The sequence below is a fragment of the Trachemys scripta genome, chromosome 9 (assembly GCF_013100865.1).
Source record: "Trachemys scripta elegans isolate TJP31775 chromosome 9, CAS_Tse_1.0, whole genome shotgun sequence".
NCBI classification, from domain to species: Eukaryota; Metazoa; Chordata; order Testudines; family Emydidae; genus Trachemys; species Trachemys scripta.
The window spans coordinates 11291010-11311082 of NC_048306.1; positions in this window are offsets into that span (position 1 = coordinate 11291010).

Sequence of the window (20073 nt, forward strand, 5' to 3'; positions counted from 1 at the left end):
ATTAATTTGAAACAGCATAAATACAGTTTCAGATAATCTTTGTCTTTAGTTAAAATTTTTTTTTAAGTTTTGCTAACTTTTGGGAGGGTTTGTCTACTGGTATAGAGGAATGCATGGTATAGTTTTACTGGTGAGGAAAACTTCCTTTCTTTCCTTTTAGTGGCTGTCTTTCCCAAGCCTGTTCATGATGAAGGGGACTAATGAGCTGCCCCATTTGTCCCAGGGAAGGAGTTGAACTGCTTTGAGCGCCCAGCTTCCAAAGAGTGTCTGACCAATACTGATAGAGAGGGGACAAAGAGTAATGTAGGCAGCAACGTGGCTGATTTTAATTGTTGAAACCCTTCCCCTAAAGGCCTAACATGAAGCAAGAGCTGTCACTAAACTTTGCTATGGCAAGTAACACGTGATGGGCTTGAGGCAGCTCTCTGTGCTCAAAGCCAGGCCCAGATACCATTCCCATAGGTACACCACAACTCCAGGGAGGCATGGTCTTTTGGCTAAGACCTCTGCTCCCTTAAGGGTGTAGTGCACAGCACACCCTAGGCAGAGGCTCAAGCTGTTTCTTTTCAAGAGCAGCAGGGAGCATCCCTCCATTGTTCTCCCTTGGCAATGATGCACGATTCTGGCTCTAGGAAGCCCCATGGAGCTCACGCCTCCCGCCCTATTGCTGAAAAGCGACTCATCTGGGAGCCCCTTGTTAAAATTCTGCCATCAAACTGAAAGGGAGATAGGGGTGGTTGCCTGGCTGTGCTGGAATTCACCCCACTTTCTGAACACTGCTAAATCGTCCTTGCCACTGGTGATTTAACCCTGAGCTTCCTGACATACTTCTGAAGAGCAACTTTATGGCTTTTGGAATGCCTCAACTGTCAGGAATTTGCAACCCTTGCCCCAGGGTTCTCCATGCCCCACTTCCAGCATAAAGCAGAGCCCTGAGCTATAGGATCAATATATATGTCAGGAACAGGGTACAAAAATACCAGCACAAGGGTTAAGATAAGTTTGTGGTGCCCCATTCTCGAATAGGGTTATGAGGGAGTGTTTCAGATTCAGTGTTTCAGTTTAAAAGCTGATCCTTGGTGGAAGATGCTGTATAGGTATGTGTAGTAGGAAGAGAGCCTGAGATATAAGTCCTTCTATCAGAGGCCTGGTATGGGGCCTGAGCTAAAGTAATGGGCAAGCTTTGCTGGTATAAAGCAAAGTTAGCAAAAGTCAGGCTGTGAGCAAATGTCAGGCTCTGCCTGCTTGCAAGTTTACAGAATCTGGCAAGAACAGGGCTGATGTTGCAGACACAAACATTCCTAAGAAGTGCTAGTCACAGAGCACCCACGCAAACACGTTCCAGAAGAGTGGTATCAGAACATCCCCATATCAAGGATGGTACAGAAATGTTCCCCAAAGAGAATAGGAACACACTGATCCCCCTCCTAAAAGATAAGGTCAGGATGACAGTGTGCTGAATAGAGATGTTTTAATCAAACCAACATGTACAAGGAGATGGGTAAAAATAACTAGCCATGTCAGGGGGCAGTAACTAACTATGTCAGAGGGGCAGTACATAACTTGTTAGTATCAGGGTATAAAGAGGTATCTCTGAGAGTGTGTCTTGGTCCACCCTAGGGGGGAATGGAAAGTCCTGCCATTCCCTGAGCTGCATCTATTGTCACGGGCATACATGTGTTAGTATCCTTGTAGAGTCTGCCAGGTGCTATTACCGTGCTTTGTCGACAATAAACCTGGCCTGGTGCCTTCGTACCTTAACAGATCTTGTGGTCATTGAGCGGGTTCGCTTGAGGTCTGCTGTGCTGGCTGTCTGCGCAGAGCTGGGGTAGCACACAGTGAGAATACACACATGCAGCCGAACATCTAACCACACTGGTGACCCCTGTCTACTGATCTGGTAAGTAAGGGAGCTGTCCGCTGTAGCATTCCCGCAATCCATTTGGCACGCAAACCAAAGCAACAGATACTGTGGAAACAGATTCAGATTTTGCAAGAGCAGGTAACGATCCCCACTCCTTTCAAAGCCAGAATAAAAACCAAGGGTGCGGGTTCCCAGCTGTGCAGAGCGATACTCCTTGCTCATGGCTAAAAATATACTCTTCTTTCGCAAATATTTTTACATCCTGGTTAAGTTTTCCTTTATATCCTTTCTCAGTTTGCTAAACTTGCTGCTCCTGCCTATACCTTCTTTGTGATGATGAATGAAATAAGAGCGGAAAATGGACATAGGACAGGAGGTCATTATGTCAAGACATTCTGATTTACAGCCTTGATGTTCTGCTCTTGTTGAGTCCTCTGTGGATGACTTATCTAAATTTCATGTACGATAATCTTGGAGGAGAAGGCAGGGATCTTAAACAGGAACTTAATCCATATTGATCATACTTTATTATTACAGCTGTGGACAAACTTTTGCTAGTTGCCTGGCAGACGTTTAGAGAACTCTGATTGATACCAACATGCTACATCATCAGGCCCACTTTTAGACAGTCCATATAACATCTTGAGAGTTTAAAATAATTAGTAGATTAAATAATCAAGAACAACAAGGAGTCTGGTGGCACCTTAAAGACTAACAGATTTATTTGGGCATAAGCTTTCGTGGGTAAAAANCTATGACTCAAGACACATTCTGCCCCAACGTCCATATGCACGCTATTCTTGTTATACCGGGTGTCATTCTTCACTATGAAAAAAGAAAATAAAGACACATTTGTGTCGTTGGTTCCTCTACCCCCGGAATAGAATTCTAAAGAACCGATACACTTAAAGGCTTTTAAGCTGATCTTTAATGTGTTAGGGAGAAAAATAACATGGCTTGTAGTCCCAGAGATCACCCAGAAAGAATGCTTCTCCAATAATGAGGCACCATACATCACTGATTTAATGAGGTTGGATAGGTTGGCACTTTTCATGCTTTTCTATCAGCACAAAATGTTCACCCTTTGATAAACTACCTTGATTATTTAGTATCAGGGGGTAGCCGCATTAGTCTGTATCTACAAAAACAACAAGGAGTCTGGTGGCACCTTAAAGACTAACAGATTTATTTGGGCATAAGCTTTCGTGGGTAAAAACCTCACTTCTTCAGATGCTTTTTTTACCCACGAAAGCTTATGCCCAAATAAATCTGTTAGTCTTTAAGGTGCCACCAGACTCCTTGTTGTTTTTGTAGATACAGACTAATGCGGCTACCCCCTGATACTAAATAATCAAGGTAGTTTATCAAAGGGTGAACATTTTGTGCTGATAGAAAAGCATGAAAAGTGCCAACCTATCCAACCTCATTAAATCAGTGATGTATGGTGCCTCATTATTGGAGAAGCATTCTTTCTGGGTGATCTCTGGGACTACAAGCCATGTTATTTTTCTCCCTAACACATTAAAGATCAGCTTAAAAGCCTTTAAGTGTATCGGTTCTTTAGAATTCTATTCCGGGGGTAGAGGAACCAACGACACAAATGTGTCTTTATTTTCTTTTTTCATAGTGAAGAATGACACCCGGTATAACAAGAATAGCGTGCATATGGACGTTGGGGCAGAATGTGTCTTGAGTCATAGTTGTGGGCAAAGGCTGGTGGATAAACTGGACCACCCCAGGAGTAGCCTGGAGAAGGACCTTGGAGTCCTGATTCCATCCTTGCTGCTGTGATCATTAACCGTTGGTCTATACCAGTGCTAAATTATTACCTGTGCTGGCTCAGTTACCCAGGCCAAGAAAGGGAGCTGCTTGGAGCCAAAACTCGATCCATTCTCTGACCCTCCCTCTCTACTCTTTGCCCACCCACTTTGGCGGGGAGGGTATCCCTGCTGTCTTCAGAGCACATGCTCCACAGGTCTGAGTAGGCCACAGTGCTGGGGAGCATTGTTACTCCCTTGCAGAGGGGTGTAGTCTGAGTCACAATCTAGCCCATACAATACATTTAAACTGTACATCCTGTCTATAGAGACAAACCGTGGCAGTTATTTAAAAAGCTTGTGCCAGGCTTGTGTGCATGTTTCAGGGGACATGCCAGGAATACTGGGTGGCATATATCCTGAAATAGATCACTATTGCTAATCCACATGTGTAGTGTTGCATGACTGAGTACATTGCAAACAGGGAGTGAAGCTAAAAAATGAATCTAGGCTTTGCCCCTCCCCCCCACCAAAAAAAAAGTTCAAAGCCATATGTATGCAAATTTAATTTCCAGTCAGGCAATTTTAGATACGAAAGTGACGACCTGCTTCTTATTTACATGAAGGCCGTTTAATGCCATTCTGGCAGCATAAAGGAATCTTAAAGTGGACAGAAACGGCCCCTTGACAGTACCACGTGCAGGGTGTCTCCCAACTGGTGTGAAACTAGCATAAGAGCTCTTTGCTGTAATCTGGGAGCAAGGCTAGCAGGGTGGGATGGAGGGTGGGAGAAATAGGGAGTGGATGGGTCAGAGTGGCTATCTTTACTTTCTACTGTCCGTAGGGACAAATGAGAACCAGAGCATAAATTAGAAGTGTCACAGTTCAGGGCAACTGCACCTCTATTCCCCCTCTGTGGTGCCGCAGGGCACCCACTTTTAGGATCCCGGCTCCTTAGCCATCACCACTCTTGGGCAGACACACGCATCTCTCTCCCTCCTGAGAGGGTTATTTCCAGGCTGCGCCGTTCCCTGCCTACACTGTGAATTCCACTGCAAGTCAGACTCTCTCAGCCAGTCTGCTTTGCCTTCTCCTCGGAGGCTACAAACAGCATAATTACCCACACAGCCCTTTCTAAGCAAGCACATTTGTTCTTAAGGTGAAAACATTAAAAGCAATAAAAAAACTACACACGTGCTAATAAGCTTACCAGAGATCAGCCCCAACTCCAACAAGGACTGTGGCAGGTGGTCAGTCCCCAAACCCAAAGGGGGCTTTCTGCAGTTACAAGTTCATAACCCCTTTTGCTCAGAACAAGAGGCCCCATGACTCTGGGAGTCACTCCTTTATATAGTTTGGGTCTCTGATCTTGTCCTCATTTAATAGGTGATCAGGTTTCCCCCACAGGGTGAAGCTTCAAAAGGCTGAGTTCTTGCGTAACCGGAAGAGGGTATGTTTGCATACACCTTCCTCTAGAGATTTCTTGGGAAACTCACTTAACTTTAAAGTTCATTCTCGTCTGGCCCATGGTTTCAAATAGTTCTTTGAAGTTCTTAACACTTCCCAGTGGTTACTTTAGTCACATCAGCCCCCTGGAGACATTACATACAATCCCACTATAATACATAACATTTTGTATTTGCATTTTTAATACAGTGATACAAAAATACTTAAACATAATTCATTAAGCCAGGATATTGTAGGAAATTACCATGTTTGTCACAAGAAGTAGCTCCTAACCGTGCATCTTAATTGTTCGCATATGTGTATAATAGTTCCTAGTTCACATAAGGGTTATTCAGTGCTAGCCTCAGACATGCATTTACATTTTTGAAGGTGCCAAAGTATCAATTACCTTTTCAGCAAAATGGCATGTTCATTTAGAAGGGAAGGAAGCATTTACTTACTGACTTCAATGCAAAAAATGATTTGTACTGTGAATGTCTGCAAAGAATTGCCGGATTGTCGATCATAAGGAGAAACCAGGGCTGGTGCAGAGTTCCTGAGTGGAGAAAGTTTGAGAACCTCTCCTCTGTAACAATCTATTATATATAATCATGGTGATCAAATTGCTGAGGCTGAAGATGACATTGAGATCCAAAGACTGCTTACATCCCAGAATTTTAATGGACACTGCCCTTTATTTCTGACAATGTGGGATCGGGACTTTATCTAGCTAAGGTACTTCGCTGGCCCACTTTTCCATAATAGCTGAGCATATTACAATCTTTAATTTATCCTCACAGCACCCCCTGGGAGCTAGGGAAGTGCTGGTGTCTCCAGTTTACAGGTGGGGAACTGGTGCCCAGTGGGCCAGGTCCTCAAAGGTATTTAGGCTCCTAACTTCCACTGATTTCAATGGAAACGGAAAGTAGGAGCTCAATACATTTGAGGATCCAGGCCTAAGTGACTTATCCAAGGTCACACAGGAAGGCGGTGGCAGAGCAGAGTCTTGAAGCCAGGACTTTCAGGTCCTAGCCTTGCCCGTAGCTACTGGATTATCCCACCTCTCCCTCAGTGGATTTACACGTGGGCATTTTTCTGCTTTGAAATGCATTGGGTAATCTCTGTAGGCCAGTATTACACATATAGATTGCTGTCAGGGCCGGCTCCAGGCACCAGCCCACCAAGCATGTGCTTGGGGTGGCGCCTGGAGTGGGGCGGCGCGGCGGGGCGCTCCGGCCCGAGAGCGGGGCCGCGACTGGGCTCGCCGCCCTCCCCGCGGCGCTCCGGCCGCCGGGGAGAGCGGAGCTGCAGCAGGCTCGCCACCCTCCCCCTGGCGCTCTGGCCGTCGGGGGCTCTCTGCCCTCCCCCCGGCACTCTGGCCGCCGGGGAGAGCGGAGAGCCCCGGCTGGGCTCACCGCCCTCCCCGCGGTGCTCCGGCCGGTCGGGGAGAGCAGAGAGCCGCGGCGGGCTCACCGCCCTCCCTCCAGCACTCTGGCTACCGGGGAGAGCAGAGGGCCCCAGCCGGGCTCGCCGCCCTCCTCCCGGCGCTTTGGCCACTGGGGGCTCTCCGCCAGGGAGAGCAGAGAGCCCTGGCCGGGCTCTCCGCCTTGCTCCCGGCGCTCTGGTCGCTGGGGAGAGCGGAGAGCCCCAGCCAGGCTCTCCGCCCTCCTCCCAGCACTCTGGCCGCCGGGGAGAGTGGAGCCGCGGCGGGCTTGCCGCCCTCCCCCTGGCGCTCCGGCCGGTCGGGGATTGCGGGCCCGCGGCAGGGCTCGGCGCCCTCCCCTGCTGCGCTGGGTGGGGGCGGCGGGTGGCTTTTTTGCTGAGGGCGGCAAAAAAGCCAGAGCCGGCCCTGATTGCTGTGTCAAGAGGGATTTTCGGTTTGGCAGTTCTCTTTTCAACATTGATAATATTGTGTTTGTTTATGCAAACCCCTAGATAACAAATTAATCATAACAATTAGTATATTATATATAATTGTTTAAATGTAACCTTTCCCCGAAAGAGGTCGTGGTGCTTGCTTGTAAACTACTTCTTGTTTTTCCACTTTGTAGTGAAAAAAGAGACTTTTTGTCTTAAAGGAGAACTCGGGTCCCTATTTCACTACAGGATGAAAGCCAGGACTGAAATCCAGCCTCCGCTTGAGAAAGGTGCTTTGTCTCTTCCTAGGTTAAAACCTTTCATTACACAGACACCGACTTTATTCTTTCCGGTTGGTTGCTCCACCCCGTCTCTGCCCCGAGGCCATGTCCCCACGCCGCCCCTTCCCCTAAGGCCCCACACTCGCTCTTCATCTTCCCACTCTGCCCCCGATGCCCTAGCTCCACTTTCTCCCCCCACTCAGCCCCTTCCCCCGATCATGCTCGGTCCTCACTCTTCCTCTTCCTGCCCCCATGCTCGCTCTACTTCTTCCCACCCTGCCCCCAAGGCCCTAGCTCCACTTCCTGACCCCGCTCCACCCCCAAGCATGCCCCGTCCTGCCTCTTCCTGCCGCCACACCGCCCCTTCTCCCAGGACCCACCATACAGCTGATCGGTGGGTGGGTGCTCTGCACCCACTGTTTTTTCCGCAGAGTCAGCGCCTATGTTTCCTTATATCAGATGAGTCCTCGTTCTTGAGGGTTATGAGCCCACATTATCAGATGAAATTAATTGATGGGAATATAAAGCAGGCTCCCGGTAATCGCTAGGATTGTTTTAAAGTTAAAAGTTGAACTGCATATCTGCACATTGTCACCAGACTGCACATTCTGCGGCAACCCCGAGGCCTTAGTCCTGTGCTCACCGGCACAGCTTTGCACCTGTGTTACTCCAGAGATGTAAGTGGAATTACTTGTGTTGTACACCCAAGTTAATGAGAGCACAAACCGAGAGCACTGAAAGATGGATGCGGAAACCAGGGCTTTATCCCAAACATCCCATTAGGTTTATAGTACCAGTAAACTCATTTTTGTTTTACCTACTCAGCACATTCTACCGTGTGCATAAACATTCCTACCACCCCTTAAATTTAAGCAAATTAAGGGCACGAATTGAGCTACTTGTTATTAATATCTCAGCTCTATTTTCTAATTCCTAATTCACGCTTGAAATTGATTAAAACTGCTAATCCTTGACAAGGCTGCAAAAATTGATGCTAATTTACAGACGTGCTCTTTTAAGAAACTTCATGTTTCTCGTTTATAAATTAAATTTAAACAGAACATTCAAGGTCCTTCCCAGTTTAGCGTGTAGAGGGCAGGGATTTACATGATGAAACACTACCTGCCCTTGAGCTCACTGTACAGTATGGAAGAGAAAGGCTGACGTTACAGTTTCCTAAGGTTGGGGAAAGAGATGAGTGTGTCATTAAGATTTTAAGTAGCTTCTCTTAGCCTTATGGCAAAGCTAGATACAAGGGCAACCGTGACAGAAGGCGCAGCAAGAGCAACCTGAATTTCCCTCGACAGTGCAGGGAGTTGTAAATGGCACCCTCTTTCCCACATACGGGGGTCCAGCAATAAGCCCCCTAAGGCAGTGAGCTGGCCTCCATTGGGGGATTCACTAGGGTAAGGCAATGTTAGGGTGACAGTGTAGCATCGTACTGCTACAGAGGGATCACCGGGAAGCATTGTGTCTCAGGGAGGTAGAAGGCCGGGTGCACAGGGGGAGGGTGCACGCTGCTATACCCCTGCATGGGGTGTTACACAGTCTCACGCCCCCCTCACCATTCTGCATACCCAGCCAGCTCCACTGGGCAGCACATAGTGGAATAGCCATGGCTCCACCCTCTCCCTCCCTGTCTCCTTTGGCCCTCCTCAGGGACTAGAATTTTGCCGGGGGCTAATGCGAGAAGGAGGGAAGAAAGGTTGTTTACTTTCTCTCACCCCCCCTCATTCTGCATCCCATAAATCCAGGCAAGGATTGGTCTTTCGTCCATACCAGTAATCCTGGCTCATATCCTTTCCCATGTCCATTGTATTGAAAGAGCATTTATAAATGCCCCAGTCTGCCACCTGACCCACAGGAAGTGTCAGTTGAGCTGTGATAATGACACATAAGTGTAACAATCTCTTTAGGTTGGTATTTGCTTCCTGTGCCTTCATCCTGCTACTGTTCATGGCAGTGGGGAACCATATGCAATGAGCACTGTGTAAACCTGCATTGATTCAGATGGTGTGTGTTAATTGCTAGAGTGAGAAACCCTTTCTTATTAATTTTTGTCTTGTGAATGGGAATCTGCATCAGTTATACACTGCAGGAGAGGGGGGAGAAGGCAACAAGGATGTTTACATGAAGGTAAAGTGCTAGGTGGCTTTTGCAGCATGAAGGTCAGGGCTGGGCAATAATATGTAGGCCCTGTTCTGCCACCATTAGTCTCCCGGAGTAGCACAGGGAGTCCCACTCAAATCAATGGGACTAATCAGCAAGTAAGTTGCAACTACTCTTCAGGAGTTAGAGAGGCAGAATCATGTCTCTAGTGACTCTGAAAACAAAGAGCCTGATTCTTATTACTATTACTCATAGCGAGTAGTACTTGCATTTAGTCCTGCGCCCACTTAAGTCAATTGCAATATTCCCATTCATTAACGGGGGAGTTTCATAAGTGTCTAGGTGACTTAGGAACACAAGTCCAATTGATCCAACTTACATAAGCGTTTTGAAAATCCCTCCCTTAATTGGTGCAGGATCCAGCCCCAGGGTACCTCTCAATGTAAGTAGCAGAGATAGACCACAACATAATATTTTACAGGTTCAACCCTATGCCTGTTGAAGTCAATGAGGAGTCTAGCTGTTGATTTCTGGGAAGTGGTGGACCAGGCCCTAATTCTGCAAATTTCAAGATGGGTTTAAGCCAGTAGAGTCCTGTCATAAATTGATCAGAAATACACAGCTAAATCTCCCTTAAATCTTTTCAATTACCTCTTCCCTCCATCCCTGAATTGTGAAATCTTTGGATGTTCTCTTCATTCAAAACATGTCATCCGCAGAAAAATAAATAACCAAACATATCTCAACCTGGCAGTGTCTCGTGGTTGTTTTTTTGGGGGAGGGAGGAAGGTATTTTAAGGGCTGGTCTACACTGAAAAGTTACGTCAGCATAGCTATGTCTCTCAGGAGTGTGAAAAATCTACAGTCTGAGAGACGAATAATCCAACCTAACCCCTGATGTAGACAACACTAAGGCAATGGAAGAATTCTTATATTGACCTACCTGCTGCCTCAGGGTGGATTATCTACAGTGACGAGAAAGTATTTCATTTGTATTAGGCTATGCCTACACCAGCAGAAGTTGGTCCAATAGAAGATATTACTTCACCTACCTTCTCTCTCTAATATCCTGGGACTGACATGGCTACAGTTACACGGCATACTCGTTACTAGGACCATTCTCTAATGAGGTGTCCCAGTACGTGGCAATGTCAACACCAAACCAGTGAGGCATCTCCAGTATTTTGTGAGAAATTAATTTTTAAGTCCTTGCATGTGTTTCATTACCCCCTGGTTTGTTTTAATATAGGTCTGATTGGTTTATATTAGTAACATGCGGCTCTCCCCACAGGTGTTCAGTATCCACTGGAATCTCTCAATTACTTGGCAGTTTTCATGTCCCTGTGTTACTAGCTTCCTGTCTAGGAAGGAATATATGTCAGGGAAGGGTAAAGAAAACCTATAGGAAGAAACAATGTTCTTGTGGTTTATGACCCTGCCCATCGCTATGTTCAAGGTGCCTAGATGGCTCATAGAAAATGGTCGCTTTTGCTTGTAAACTGCAAAAGGTCACTCTTCTTTTTCGTTCTATTAGTTATGTTTTCACAACCATAGATTCCCTTCTGACTCTGGGGCTCCTACATTAATGAGCCTTAGGCACCTGTTGTACGTTACACTTATTACATCCTGTAAATGTGCTGGCTATTTATTACCCTTCTGTGGAAAGATGCCCCCTGCTTAAGAGTCAAGTTACTTGGAAGCTAGTAAAAGCAGGTAGCAGATACTTTAATATCGACACATGGCTAATTTTACCATGAGTGCTCTAAGTATGTGGGTTTAGGCCCAGAGCCTCACAGGTATTTTGGTGTCTAACTCCCCTTAAAACCAATAGGCTCTATGAGCATTTTGAAATAGATTAGGCTTTGGAAGTTGAATGACTATTCACATGTGCTGTTTCCATAGTGTTTGATTAGTTCTTGGTACTGGCAGTATTTACAACTTTGGTTGGTCTAGGTTTCTTTTCACGGCACATCAAGTTATCCTTTATGGACTCTCCGGGTTGAAATCTTTACAATTCCCAGCCAACTATCCTCCACGGCAGCAAAATGTGTCTCTCATATAGTAATAGACTGGCAGGGTTTGCCTGAAACCCCACCATTCTGTTTTCAGGTATTGACCCTTCTAAGGAAAGTGTTAATGGTTAACCTACCGCATGTGGCTTCTTTGGATATCAGAGAGGTGGGAGTGGAATTTGCAAGAGATGAGATGCAAGTCTGGAGAGAAGGCTTGAGCTGAATTTTCTTAACACACTGTTTGTTTCTCTGTTAATAAAGCCACATCCCAGGAAGAGGGTGATATTTTTAAGTGTGCCCAGATCGTGAGCTTTGTTTTAGAACAGGTTGCAAAAGCCCACTGCTGGCATTGTTTAAATTTCCCTGAAGGAAAGCCAGTGTGTAAGAAGTGTGTGGTTAATGACAGGTATGTAGATTTAAATACCAGAGGAGACATGTAATTGATGTACTCTTTAGAATCAGGAGAGACTTGTCTTTGTGGCACACTATTATATGGGGGAGAATCTGTTTAATTTTTAGAAAGTAACCTAAAGGAGAAGCAGGTAATTTTAGCAATCCCTAATGATGACAAAACTCTTAAATCAGGGTTTTCTTTTCCCCATTATCAAGTTCCCCCCCCCCCCCCCCCCGCTCCCAAAACCATTTAGAATTCAGAAGAAGCCATCTAGAGAACAGCAATTAGATTTTTCTGTTTTTTAAAAAAGCTTTCAGTGGAGACAGAGACATAATTATCTCTCTCTCCCCCGCCCTCCCAAATGAGGCTTTGGGCTGATTTAGCAGCAACTCCAATGCCAGAGCTGTGTGGTAAGATGTATTGTCCTGCACCAACACAAGGTTTCCTCTTTCCACTGATGCTAGTTATCTTGGCAAGCAGCTTGTGTGTTCCAGGTCTTCTGTGGCTAAACAAGCAGAGTGCCCACTTTGCAAGATTGGAAACGAGAGAGGCAGCACAAAACCTAATGCATTCCTGTACATCCCCATTTGCCAGAGGGTTTCTCATAAATTCTTTCTTGCCAGAACATAAAAGCTAATAACCTTTCAAAACTAGGAGCTGCACTCTACAGGTGTGTGAGGCATATGGCATGTTCCCTATTAGCAATGCAAATTTAATCAGCCATAATAATATTCAAATAGTATTACTCATCAAGAATCAACAGCCAACAAGCAATTGCTTTGCTCAAGTTCTTGTCACTTTTCCTGGCTTCGACAAACCTAAAGAAGAGCTTTGATTAAAACTTAAGTCTCCTTAAAATATAGATTTCTCTTTGAATGAAAGGAAGTAAGGTCTTCTAGAAAATCTATTGCTTTTCAGTGATCGTTTCCTGAGATAACTGCTTCTTATGTCTAGATTTCAGGTACATCAGACTGAGATAGACTTGGACTTTTATTTTCCAGTTAAAAAAATCAAAAAAACCAAACAGACTAGTTTTTTCAGTTAGTGACATGACAAAATTTAGCATGAGCTGCACACTCTCACATTTTTTTATTTTATTGCCGTCCTGATTTAAGTTCATTGCGCGATGCTGTTTGTTGTTTCCAGACTCTTGCTAATGGATTCATATGGTGGGTGTTTAGACAGTATTACATCTTCACGCTCTGATCCTTACTTTAGCAATGATAAGTTTTCCCATGTGTCCTATAATCATTAGCTAGTTAATCATCTGAGCACGCCTGTAAGAGGTGAAAAATTATTATGCCATTTAATGAATGGGGAAACCGAGGCAGAGAATCAAGTCCCCAGAGGGAGCCACTGTTAGAGCCAAGATTAGAATTAAGGAGTCCTGTGGCCAGGCTACTAGTCTATAAAATACATTCTCACATATTTATCTAGATTAAGTTAAAGCTCAGATTATTTCCAGAGGGTGAATCTCATTTCCTTCTATCCCATTTGAGTTATGTCTTGTCTGAATCATGTGGGCAGGTTAAAAATAAGACAGCTACAGAATAAGAGAGAAATGTTCAAGGTAGAGATTACCTTCTTGGGGACCTAGAAATCCAAAGTGTTAGAAATATAGAGAATGGTTATTATTTATGAATGCCAATAAGTTTGCATTGCACTCCAAAGGCCTAAACTGTGACAAAGATCACTGTCCTGAGGATGTTACGCTCTGAGGTTCAGTCAGATCCTGCAGTGAGAACTACACAGGTGGACCCAGTTAAGTGAGTCAGACATGGAGAAATGGAAAGCATGGTGTTAACTGGAAACACTGGAGTAATGCTAGGCGTTCCACCAGGGTCCAGAAATGGCAACATATAAGTCATTGCCCCAGAAACTAAGAACAAAAGAGTATGGAAACTTTGAAACCAAGTGGAGGGTTTATTTTTAATTTCAGATAAATGTGTTGACAGCAAGAATGAGATGACGTGTGAACCAGCCGGGAACCCAAGTCACCATTGGAGGTAGTGGTACAAAGAAAACTGAGGCCTGCTAGATCATGGGAGAGGACTGTTCTCTAAGACCCTGACTGCACTGGCAGCTGATCTGTTGCTGATAACTACAGTCAGCGACAGGTCCCCCGGAACTGGGGCTGAGAACCATTTAACTGCTGGGCTCAAGCATGCTTCCTGTAATGGGGGCCGAGCAAAGTTTTGCCCTGTCTCCACTAGCAGTTAAATCATTTCCAGCACCACTTCAGGGGCATTGATTGTTACCAGCAAGGATCAATAGGCTTAGAAAATTTATGTTTTTAAAAGCCTCTTTCTCCCTCCTAACTTTTCATGAATCACTCTGCTAGGCAGTTTTACAAAGCTTTAGGGAGCATGTTGCTATATTTTCGGAACAGCCTCATTAAAAAGTATTTAAAGACCAGTCTGTCTGTCTTTCTCCATTTGTAATTTCTTGGCAGGCAACACAGGTGGGTTGTTATTTCAAAGACAACTGCACTCATTGGCCAGATTTTCCTCTGTGTTAAGGACCCTTTGCACAATGTCACTCGTACAAAGTGGCCATAAAGACAGTCCAGGAAGATCACCCAGTGCAGGGGGACATCTAGTGGGGTAGACACAGCATAGTGTCTCCTCCCTTCATGTGGTTGGGAGGCTGGGGGAGAGAAGACACAAGTAGGTTTCTGTTGGGGCTATTACCAATCATGTAAACTAGAGCAACCTCAGGGCTACTCTAACATGCCAGAGGCCTGGCCCAGTGCTCAGCCAGCCAAGGATTGAGAGAGCCACCTCTGAGTCCCCTCCTGAATTGTACTGTTCACTTCTTGTCACAGCCAAGGATCTGGGCCATTTTGCTGAGGTCAGTGTTCTTCATATTCTCTGCATGTGTGAACCATGAATTTCAAATAACATAAACAAGAGAGAGTCCTGTGGCACCTTTAAGACTAACAGATGTATTGGAGCATAAGCTTTCATGGGTGAATACCCACTTCGTCAGACGCATGTAATGGAATTTCCATTACATGCATCTGACGAAATGGGTATTCACCCATGAAAGCTTATGCTCCAATACATCTGTTAGTCTTAAAGGTGCCACAGGACTCTCTGTTGCTTTTCACAGATCCAGACTAACACGGCTACCCCTCTGATAAATAAAATAAAGTTTTATTAAATTAAAGTTAGTGTTTCTGAGCCACCAATAGCATTTACCAGTGTGATCCTCCCTTATGTGGAGAGAGGTCAGAACTCATCTCCTCCCTACATTACTCAGAAGCAGGCTGTATTATTTTATCTGTGATGTTTGAACTGAAGCATTTTTCATCTGCTATTAAATTATGACCAATGCTATTAAGATGGGAGGCAGTAGGGTCTTGCTCCTTCTCCCATTGACTTCAATGGGAACAAGTTTGGGCCCAGGCCTTGGCCACAGGTACTCCAGAATTCTAATCCTCACTCTGACGCTTACTCCCTTTGTGGCCTTGGATAACTCACTTAACCATTATTTGCTTTACTTCCCCCATCTGTCAAAGGAGGAAAATAACACTTAAGTCTTGTCTACACAGTGTCTTAGAAGGGTGTACACTGTAGTTGGCACTAGCATGTCACACACTAACTGGCCTATGTGGACCCTGCTGGCATGCACTAGAAGTTCCCTACCGCGCATTAATGTAGTCCTGTTTCAAACAGTTCTTCCCACTAATTGATTGCAATAACAGATTAACCCTTTCTGTTGTCCTAGGCAGAGATTATAAATGTTGCCCCTTTAACCTGCTCTGTTTAGCAGAAAGAAATAAAAAACTTGCCCCACCCTTGAACTTGGCTGTATCTCTGGTAAACAGCCAATGTGTCCAAGACAGTGGTATCATTACAAATGGAATATAAATAGATAAATATAGATATCCAATTTATAATGACATCACTGTCCTGAACACACTGCCTGTTTACCAGAGATAGAGCCAATTATATATATTTGGTAGTGCTGGGGGAACTGTTCATAGCTGTGATGGGGGGAGGGGGAGACTTTATCCAGAAGCAGCTGATGTGCAGAAAACAGCTGGATTTTGTATTAGAGAAACAAAATATCGAAGGACATCACTGTGTCAAACACGACAGCCTGCAGCTGGGAAAAACTTCCATTGGCTTCCTGGCCCTCAGTAAGGTGAGAATTCAGCCCCTTTTCTGGGAGCTGTGAATGACTGGATACCAACTAGGCTGTCCAGAATGGCTTCACCCTCTTAGAAGAGCCTTTCCCCAATTCCCATCATGCCCTTCTCACAGCTGGGTCTTTAAATCCAGGAAAAATGAGCAGCTGTTCCCTTTAGGTGGCCATTTTGTAGCTGACTTCTGCAGGTTTCACTCTCCTCCCTGACAACTAGTGAGTATTTTTAGCACCTTAGTATTTTCCCCTTTTGTTTTTGGGTGTCTTGATGGCACATTCTCACTTTCATGAATGGATTTTGGTTTTCTCCTGTGTAGCGCTTCTTTTGAATGGGCTGTCGCCTGCATGAGCTTGTTTGCAAACTATTTATATACCTATTGCTGGTACCTGACTGCCTTAGTCACATTAAATTGTGTCTTTTCCCTGATCAGATGAATGGGACATTGCCAATGTATCCTTTCACGCTAGCTTCCAAATGCTGGATGTTATCCCTTGCACACTATCGCTCTGGGATTTCACCCACCTGGCCCATAGCTTAATAAGTTACCATTTTATGGGAGTATTATGGGGAGTCATTAGTCCACAAGGCTTTGAAGGTGAAAAGTGCTATGTAAGGGTTGCATCCTGCCAACACACATGCACATGCTTTATTTTACACTGTGGAAGTGGAATGTGTAATCAATGGGACTACACGCAGTAGTAAATTTATGTACAAGTGTAAGGGTTTGAAGGATTGGGCCTAAGTGTCATTATCAGTGCTGGCCAGGAACTTTTTGACAACACATTTTTTCATCTGAAAATGCTGCCTTGTCAAAACTGAAGTTGTTTGCTGGAAAGGATTGGTTTTGATGAATTTCCCATTTCAAAAAAATGTTCACAAAAATTCAAGATTGTCTAAGCATCCTTTTTCAACATTTTGAAAATGAAAAGTTTCCATTGCAGGGGTTGAAATGATTTTTTGTTTCAAAGTTTAAGTTCATTTATAGTTTAAAAAGGACAAAATCAAAACATTTCAAAATCAGCTCAACAAAACATTTAGACTGACTCAGTCTGAAACCTTTTCGGATTTGTGGTTTACGAAAATGTTTGAGATTTTGACTTTTTGTCCCAGTTCAGGACAGGAAAAAATTTCAAAATCTTGAAAATTCTCATAGGAAGGGAAACTGTTTCCCATCCAGCTCTAATTATTATGCAAGCAAAATGGGAATTAACTTACTTCATAGTCTCTGGCAAGCAGTTTCCTGTGATTTCCTCTGTTCTAGAGTGTTTGGTTGTTTAGCTGGTGCAGAGCAGGTGGGACCAGGAAGAGCTGATGATACTGTGTGTACAGACTAGTGTATATATAGTCTTTACTGATTGGCATATCAGACCTCTTCTAGTGTGTGTGGATGTTCTGGAGTATCCATAAGGCTTAATACTATTACAGCTATTAATAATTCGTTGCACTTGTACAGCAACTTTCATTATCCTTCACTTTTAGTGGAAAGGGGCATTTTCTGTGGATTCTGTGTCCACGAAGGCTGAGAGCTCATGTGGCCATGGATCAGCTGTGTGGATAACATGAGCACTAGTTCTTTAAGCTCTTCAAAATACAGGGTGCAATTCTGGCCCCACTTGAGTCCATGGATATGTCTGCACCTGGAGCTGGGGGTGTGATTCCCAGCTTCAGCAGTGGTACCCAGGCTAGCTCTAATCAAGCTAGTGTGCTAAAAATAGAATGTAGCTACAACAGTAAGGAGCAGTGGGAGGGGCTAGCCGCCCCAAGTCCCTGCTTGTCTGAGATGCTAAGTTTGCATTCGGGGCAGCTAGCCCCTTCCGCTGCTTGCACTGCGGTGGGTATGTTCTGTTTTTAGCACACTAGCTTGATGAGAGCTAACGTGGGCATGTCTCCTCGAGCAGAGAATCACACCCCTAGCTCGAAGTGTAGACACATCTAGCATCAAAACTCCCATTGACTTCAATGGGGCCAGGATTTTAACCACACGTCTGTCACACCACCTGTAGTAAAGCAGACAAGCAGTCTCTGAAAAAGTGCACGTCAGCATTGTTTTGTCACTTGAGTCAGATTAGGGAACGTGAATAATTGAATACCTCTGTTGCGCTTCTGCACTGCAGGAAAACCAAGCTGTAAGCCCGCTTTTGTGTGCTAGATAAAATTGGTTCAGGACTCACAAGAGTTCAGCAAAGTGCCGGTGGGTATTTTAATTCCCATACTTGCTACTTTTTGTTTACTTCAGTCTCTAAAAGTGACTCATCTCGGAAATTACTGCGGCACATTTAAAAGTGAGGGATTTTTTTTTTTTTTTGGTGCCTCTTTATTTCCTTTGAGAAACCATGAAGTACAATGGTGGGAGATGATGCAAAGAACTGAAGTCCTTGGGCTCTAAAGGCATCAAAGCCTGGATTCTTTGAAAATGTTCCATGGGTTGGCTACTGTTATCCTGGGCATTTATAATGCACCCATCAGATAGGGTTTATCTTCTTTTCTTGATCCTTGTGTCACAGGAGACAATTGACGGTAGATACAGCTCCCCTGAGTATATGAGGATGGCTTATGCTTTAAAGCTCGGGGAGACTCCAGAGCTATTTATGCACTTCCTCTCATCTCTACCACCACCAATCACTTCTTTCTCTCTGCCTTCCAACCCCAACTCCAGAACAATTCTTCCATCAAACTCCATGTGTGTGTTTGAATGTCTAGGAAAAAAACATGTCCTTATCTCACTAATCAGAACTCAGCTCCAGCTCTCTAAACTGGGCCTGGCCTACATAATAAGGTACTTAAAGTGTTGGCTTAAATTCAATATGGATTTTATATTTTTAACTCAACACATAGAGTAACGCAGCACCAATAGCATTGGCATGCACTGTTCCAATTCAGATATGACAATGGAGCTTGTACAGTGGATAGGATGACCAGACAGCAAGTGTGAAAAATTGGGATGGGGGTGAAGTGTAATAGGTGCCTATATAAGACACAGCCCCAAATATCAGGACTGTCCTTATAAAATCGGGACATCTGGTCGCCCTAACAGTGGATGATCTTATAGATCAGCTTTGTACAATATTTTATTCAGCAACTAAAGGATTCCATTGCTTTGCACTTAAGTTAACTAGAACACCATCAGCCTGTTTGATAGATGTACTGGAAACTGTCTCTACATGGTCCATCAATACAACTAATATTTTAGTTTGCTTCTGTGTTGACTTCAGGCCTCTGTCCTGCAAACCCTTATTCACACAAACTGTCCCACTGAAGCCATTGGGAACCTCATGTGGGGAAGGGTTTGCAGGAGCAGGCTCGACATACAGCGACATGATCCCATGAGGGCACTCAGCACCTTGCAGGATCAGGCCCATGGTTCCTTGGAAACCTTTCTTCTCTTTTATGAAAGTTAAGCATCATTGATTCCCTCTCCCCACCAGGGAAGGAGAAACTGAGTTTCAAATCCTGAAGCTGTAGTTTGCTCCTTCTGCCCCTTTTCCACAGACGGCTATGTTAATTATAAGACTCGTGAGAGACACCTTTTATTTACAACATGAGTCAGTCTTCAGTGTCAAATCATTAAGGATTTGTTACACACCTAAGTAAGGACAACAGGATTGGGCCCTCATCTGATCAGTGAGTTCCAGAATCTCTCCTGCGGACAGGCTTTAAAATTAAATATTTGTCGGACAAAATGTTTTCCATTGTCATAATTAAATGATGGAGGTATCCTTTCTCCTAACTGTGTGTTCCCTCTTATTATTTATTCTCGACTTCTCATACCTGAGCAAGCCATTTATTTGCATCCAATTCCTTAATTATACTTCCCCATTGAGATTGCATCCGTGTCAATGGTTTTGTTTTTTCATTTACATTTTATTTTGAATCTTGCAAATTGACTGCAATCAGGATGGCTGTGTGCCAGCAGTAAAAATAATGGGATTCAGAACAGAAGTAATGAGATAAGTCTAACTGAGGAATGAAACGGATCCCTGCAAGCAGAGAGAACGCGGCAGACAACAAATGCTACAGGCAAATTCTATTCCTTTAACCATGCGCAGTAGCAGATTAGTCTGCAAACAGCCCCATTGAACTCAATGGGACTATTTCTGGTGTATGGTATTATCAGTGGGAGCGAGGGTGGCACAATCCAGCTCACAGCAAAGCCATGGCTTATAATGTGTCATGTTTGGCTTCTTAGGCTCCATCTGCATCTGT